This window comes from Boleophthalmus pectinirostris, unplaced genomic scaffold, assembly GCF_026225935.1.
Source record: "Boleophthalmus pectinirostris isolate CB_2022bp ecotype Guang Dong unplaced genomic scaffold, ASM2622593v1 HiC_scaffold_5, whole genome shotgun sequence".
In the NCBI taxonomy this organism is placed as follows: Eukaryota; Metazoa; Chordata; class Actinopteri; order Gobiiformes; family Gobiidae; genus Boleophthalmus; species Boleophthalmus pectinirostris.
The window spans coordinates 817,878-825,377 of NW_026571404.1; the positions used below are offsets into that span (position 1 = coordinate 817,878).

Sequence of the window (7,500 nt, forward strand, 5' to 3'; positions counted from 1 at the left end):
CACTGCACCCTGCACACACACTCACTGCACCTGACACACACTCACTGCACCTGAACACACTGCACTGCACCTGACACACTGCACCTGACACACTCACTGCACCTGACACACTCACTGCACCTGACACACACTGCACCTGACACACACACACTGCACCTGACACACTCACTGCACCTGACACACTCACTGCACCTGACACACTGCACCTGACACACTCACTGCACCTGACACACCACTGCACTGACACTGCACCTGACAGGCTCACTGCACCTGACACTCACTGCACTGACAGGCTCACTGCACCTGACACACTCACTGCACCTGACAGGCTCACTGCACCTGACACACTCACTGCACCTGACACACTGCACTGACACACACTCACTGCACCTGACAGGCTCACTGCACCTGACACACACTCACTGCACCTGACACACTCACTGCACCTGACACACTCACTGCACCTGACACACTCACTGCACCTGACACACTCACCTTCCAAAACCTCGTCTATTTTCTCTGTTAAAAGACCCATAATCCTCTGTTCTCTGATCTGTCCTAATGTCGTTTCCTCCTCAGACCTGATTTATTGATGAGGATCATTAGAACTTAAGAACATAAGAAGTTTAGAACTTTAGATCATTAGAACTTTAGAACATAAGAAGTTTAGAACTTTAGATCTTTAGAACATTAGAACTTTAGAACATGAGAACATTAGAACATTAGAACATTAGAACATGAGAACATTAGAACATGAGAACATTAGAACATTAGAACATTAGAACATTAGAACATTAGAACATTAGAACATGAGAACATTAGAACATGAGAACATTAGAACATGAGAACATTAGAACATGAGAACATTAGAACATTAGAACATTAGAACATTAGCTCGTGGTGTAAAGTTCTCGTGGGTTTGTTTGTTTGTGAGCTACAGGAGCTTTCATGTTTACAGGTCGTGTTTGTGGAGTGGCGCGTTACATAAATCACTCTGGCAGTGTGTGAATGTGACTGTGTGACTGTGAGTGTGTGACTGTGTGACTGTGTGAATGTGACTGTGTGACTGTGACTGTGTGACTGTGTGAATGTGACTGTGTGACTGTGAGTGTGTGAGTGTGTGAGTGTGAGTGTGTGAGTGTGTGACTGTGACTGTGTGAATGTGACTGTGTGATTGTGACTGTGTGAGTGTGACTGTGTGAGTGTGTGAGTGTGTGACTGTGTGAATGTGACTGTGTGACTGTGTGATTGTGACTGTGTGAGTGTGTAAGTGTGTGATTGTGACTGTGTGACTGTGTGATTGTGACTGTGTGAGTGTGTAAGTGTGTGATTGTGACTGTGTGACTGTGTGATTGTGACTGTGTGACTGTGACTGTGTGACTGTGTGACTGTGACTGTGTGACTGTGACTGTGTGACTGTGTGAATGTGACTGTGTGACTGTGTGATTGTGACTGTGTGACTGTGTGAGTGTGACTGTGTGAATGTGACTGTGTGACTGTGTGAATGTGACTGTGTGAGTGTGTGAGTGTGTGAATGTGACTGTGTGACTTTGTGAGTGTGACTGTGTGAATGTGACTGTGTGACTGTGTGACTGTGTGAATGTGACTGTGTGAGTGTGTGAGTGTGTGAATGTGACTGTGTGAGCGTGTGAGTGTGACTGTGTGAGTGTGTGAGTGTGTGAGTGTGACTGTGTGAGTGTGTGAGTGTGACTGTGAGTGTGTGACTGTGTGAGTGTGTGAGTGTGACTGTGTGAGCGTGTGAGTGTGACTGTGTGACTGTGTGAGTGTGACTGTGTGAGTGTGAGTGTGACTGTGTGAGTGTGACTGTGTGAGTGTGACTGTGTGACTTCTGCTGCAGTCATGTTACGAGTCATGTCTGTGGAATGTGGAGCGAGAACCAGAAGAACAGAGACATGTGGTTCAGCCACATCACACACACACACACACACACACACACACACACACACACACACACACACACACACACACACACACACACACACACACACACACACACACACACTGTTCAGGAACAAACACACACACACACACACACACACACACACACACACACACACACACACACACACACACACACACACACACACACACACACACACACACACACACACACACACACACACACACACACACACACACTGTTCAGGAACAACACACACACACACACACACACACACACACACACACACACACACACACACTGTTCAGGAACAAACACACACACACACACACACACACACACACACACTGTTCAGGAACACACACACACACTATTACACAAACGCACAATATTAAACACAATATTACAACATTACACACAACATTACACACACTATTACACACTCTGCACTTGTTCACTGCAAAAAAAAGTTTGTCCAAAATGTAAAATGTAAAAACTTAAATTGATCAGAAAATAATTTTACATGACGAGTTTTCTTCAAATAATCGACTCTAGACGAGAGTGAAGCGTCTGAGCTCAGAGCTCATGGACCAGACGTTTGTGGAGGTTAAATTCTCGATAAACAGACTTAAAACAAGTTCATGATTATTATGAATGTTCTGATAATAAATTCAAAGATGATAAATTCTAGATATAAGTTTTGGTAAATGGACTGTAGATTCTTTTAAACATTTATTTATCATTTTTAAGATTATACAAACAATTCAGAACGATCATCAAGTCAATTATAAATCTGAAAACAAGATGAATAATTTGATATAAGTTTTAAAATCTTGTCCAGACCAGAGAAATGTGCAGTGTTGTGAGCAGGGGCGGAGTCACTGGGGGGGCTCGAGGGCACCGGCCTCCAGAACGACCAAAGCCCCCCCCCAAAGACTTTTACTTTATTTTCATAGAACTTTAAATCTGAATTGGAGCCTGTTAATTCAAGAATTAAAATGTACAAATCAAACACAGAAAGTTCAAAATGAGACTCTAATAGAATCACTACACACACAAACACACACACACGACACGAGGCAGGGTGACCAGAATTTAAAAAAAATTTAAAAAACGGGAAATCTGTTTTGTTTTTTGTTTTTTTGGTGGTTGTTAATAATAAAACTGTTAACATTACTTTACTTCTGCATTACTTTTAAGTTTCTCTCACCAAAATAACTGCAAACATGCTGAACTGGACTGAACCAGGACTAAACCAGGCCTAAACCAGGACTTAACCAGGACTGAACCAGGACTAAACCAGAACTGAACCAGGACTAAACCAGGACTAAACCAGGACTAAACCAGGACTAAACCAGGACTAAACCAGGTTTAAAACAGGACTGAACCAGGACTGAACTGAGGACTAAACCAGGCCTAAACTAGGTCTAAACCAGGACTGAACAAGGCCTAAACTAGGTCTAAACCAGGACTAAACCAGGCCTAAACCAGGTTTAAAACAGGACTGAACCAGGACTGAACTGAGGAATAAACCAGGCTTAACTAGGTCTAAACCAGGACTAAACCAGGTCTAAAACAGGACTGAACCAGGACTGAACCGAGGAATAAACCAGGCCTAAACCAGGTCTAAACCAGGACTAATTTTGAACTAGAACTTGGACTCTAGGAGGGTCCCTGAGAGAACCCTGAGCCCATGGAAACTCACCACTTCAATCCAGGTTAAAAAAGGTTTGTAAATCACATTATTGACATTTGTACCGAGTCAAATATTACAGTTTTTTTCCCTGTATCGCCACATTACTGCGTTACAGCAAAAAACAACACAGCGCAGTCATTTTTCCCAACAAGTGCAAAATGAAGGAAAATAGTTGTGCAGATCTTTCATGACGAACACGAGTCAGTACAGACACATTTTCTTTGTGTTTTGGTCGTTTTTTTAATCGGCTTTTCTGTCTTTTACCCAAACAAATGACACTTCACGTCTCTTTTTACTGTTGTCAGGATCTGACTGGTCAAAACTAGAGACACTGGGACATTTCTTTTATAAAACTGTGGGACAAATCACTGGTTTTGTATAAATAAATAAAAAAAATCCAATATAAATGTAAAGAGCACAGTTTTATTTTCCTGCGGTCAGTGGGAGCGTCATGGTTCTGTTTAAGAGTTTGATTTTACACTAAAAGAAAAAAAGAGCGACTGAAAGTGAGAAACTGTCAGCTCAGATGAAAGTCTGAAAGAGAATGTGGACGACTTCAGCTGCAAAGGAACAAAACAACTGAATTTCACTTTGTCACGAAAAATCTAAAAGGTAAAAGCACAAATGTTTTTTCTCTGCGTTTACAAAACTCTCCACTGGGACAAACACAGATTGTTTTTTTATAAATCAAACTGTGAAAAGAGCGAGTCAGATCCAGGGTCAGGATCTGAGGAACTTCTGACGCTGCTGCTTTTTTTTTTTTTTTTTTTTTTTTGCTTTATGGTCGTTTGCAAACACGGTTTTGTGTATTTTGGTAAAAACAAATGACAATTCATGCTCCTCTTTAATGTTGGCGAAGATCAGACTAGACCAAAACTCTGATAGTCCTGGTTTAGACCTGGTTTAGTCCTGGTTTAGACCTGGTTTAGTCCTGGTTTAGACTCCTGGTTTAGTGGTAGACCTGGTTCCTGGTTTAGTCCTGGTTTAGACCTGGTTTAGTCCTGGTTTAGTCCTGGTTTAGACCTGGTTTAGTCCTGGTTTAGTCCTGGTTTAGTCCTGGTTTAGTGGTTTAGTCCTGGTTTAGAGTCCTGGTTTAGTCCTGGTTTAGTCCTGGTTTAGACCTGGTTTAGTCCTGGTTTAGTCCTGGTTTAGTCCTGGTTTAGTCCTGGTTTAGTCCTGGTTTAGTCCTGGTTTAGTCCTGGTTTAGTCCTGGTTTAGTCCTGGTTTAGTCCTGGTTTAGTCCTGGTTTTAGTCCTGGTTTAGTCCTGGTTTAGTCCTGGTTTAGTCCTGGTTTAGTTCCTGGTTTAGTCCTGGTTTAGTCCTGGTTTAGTCCTGGTTTAGTCCTGGTTTAGTCCTGGTTTCTGGTTTAGTCTGGTTTAGTCCTCCTGGTTTAGTCAGTTTTAGTCCTGGTTTAGTTTAGTTTAGCCTGGTTTAGAGTTCCTGGTTTAGTTCCTGGTTTAGTCCTGGTTTAGTCCTGGTTTAGTCCTGGTTTAGTCCTGGTTTAGTTCTGGTTTAGTCTGGTTTAGTCCTGGTTTAGTCCTGGTTTAGAGTAGTCCTGGTTTAGTGGTTTAGTCCTGGTTTAGAAGTCCTGGTTTAGTGGTTTAGTTGGTTTAGTCCTGGTTTAGTCCTGGTTTAAGTACCTGGTTTAGAAGTTTTCAGTCCTGGTCAGTCCTGGTTTAGTTCATTTTTCAGTCAGTCCTCCTGGTTTAGTCCTGGTCCACAACGTCCTGTCCTGCACCGTCCACTGGTTCTCCAGGTCTGGTCCAGATCCATCTGACTCGACTCAGACGACCTGGTGCGTCCAGAGTGGGACAGAGGTGATTGTAGATCTTCTCTGTCACTAACAGAGTCTCTGCAGATCCTCCACACTTGTTGGGACACGTTTACGTCACATAAACACGTACATGACCTGAGCACATGTGACCTGAGCACATGTGACCTGAGCACATGTGACCAGAGCACATGTGACCTGAGCACATGTGACAGAGTTTTGTGTCTTGGGCAGTGTTGACGGAAACTCTACGGTGGAGAATATTTAACTTTTCCACTCTGGAGGTGGTTTCAGATTGTTGTGTTTTTAAAAAAACACCGTCACCGTCTAAACCAGGGAGTCCAAACTTTTCCATCAAGGGCCACAGATGTAAACACAGATGAAGCAGAGGCCGATCGAGGGCCACAGACTGGAGCTCAGTACAGGGAATCATTCAAATATGTGCATGTTTAACATGTTAAACCGTCAGACTTTTCATGCTGAGATCCTTAAAACCAAACACTAAATATTAAATATTGGCTTTATCAAGGTACAGATTCTAAAAAAAAACTTGCAATAAAAAGTTCATTTCTAACTGATGCAAGATCATTTGGGCCAATTCACCTGGAAGCCTGAGGGCCGAGAAAAAAATGTCCGAGGGCCGCATTTGGCCCACGGACCATAGTTTGGCCACGCCTGATCTAAACAAAAGACACTTCAAATCAAATATTTTGTGTAAACAGCCTCGTAGTCTTAGTTTAGTCCTGGTTTAGATCAGATTGGTCCAAAATAGAGACACTTTGGACGTTTCCTGTATAAAACTGTGGGACAGATCAGTGGTTTTGTATGAATCTGCCTGAGATCAACAGTCTGTCCTGACACTTTTCTGACAGTGTCTGTTAAAGCGTGCACTGTGTCTCCATGGTAACCGCTGAACGTTCCACCATAGTCACACACGTGGAACACCCCCAGCGCGACGTCACTGCAGAGCGTCAGTGTCTCAGAGGCGGAGCCGCCGCAGACAAACCACAAACGTCTGACGCCTTGAATCAGCTGTGATTGACAGGTGGATTAACCAATCAGAGAAAGGCTGCAGACGCGTCAAAACAGACATGGCAGCTTCTTAAAAACTAGCAGATGAGTATTTACCTCTGTGGGGTATTAAAGAGGAGGTATTACACTCATCTGGGGTCTGTCACCTCCGACACCACATTCAGGTACTTTTTATCATCACTGTTCTGACTCGTGTCACATGATGAACTGAACGAAGCACAAACACCTGCAGACTCGGGTTTACATATTTTCCCGAAGACTGACTTTTGCTCTTTTTTAAAATACATGACTGTTTTCTACAGCTCAGTTTGGACATTTTCCCGCGGTGTGATCTCCTCTGTGGCCCAAGTGTCTCTGGTCACTGAAATATGGGAGCGTAAAATATAAGAAGCTCACGTTCATATTCTACAGGTCAGAAAAGTCGAGTCGCTGCTCTGACAATGAAAAAAAAGTCAAAGTAGTGGGACGCTTGAATAATAATGTTTATGCTGCTAATCCGACAATTAGACGTCAATATCTAAAGAGCAACATGAAGGAAAACCTCTGCAGCATTAACTGTAACACGTCACATATGACCCAGAACTCTGGTCATGACCTGAAGGACCAGATCCACGATACAAGAGACACAGATGAGTTTCCTCCGCAGGGCGTCCGGGCGTCTCCCTTAGACACAGAGGTGGGAGCTCGGAGTAGAGCCGCTGCTCCTCCACGTGGAGAGGAGCGTCTGAGGGGAGGACGTCTGTTCTGACGTCTCCTGGACGTGTCCCTCAGGAGGTGTTCATGTCCCAGCAGGAGGAGGAGGAGACCCAGGACACACTGGAGGGACCATGTCTCTGGACTGGACTGGGAACACCTCAGGTCCCACTGGAGGAGCTGGAGGAAGTGTCTGGGGTGAGGGAAGTCTGTGAGTCTCTGTTCAGACTGATGCTCCGAGACTCGACCCCAGAGAAGAAGAAGAACATGGAGGATGGACATCACATATTTCAATCACATGTTCTTTGACTGGTTTGAAAACGTCCTCTTCAGACAAAACAACGTGTGAACATGTTTTATGAGTTTCACTTTTGTTGCTCTCTGTGC

General features: G+C 43.7%; 1 long non-coding RNA gene across 1 annotated transcript in view; it reads right to left on the minus strand.

Annotated features, from left to right (window-relative positions):
* Positions 1–7,500, minus strand: part of LOC129411555 (uncharacterized) — a 25,339-nt gene that overhangs the window by 5,383 nt on the left and 12,456 nt on the right. The window lies entirely within an intron of this gene.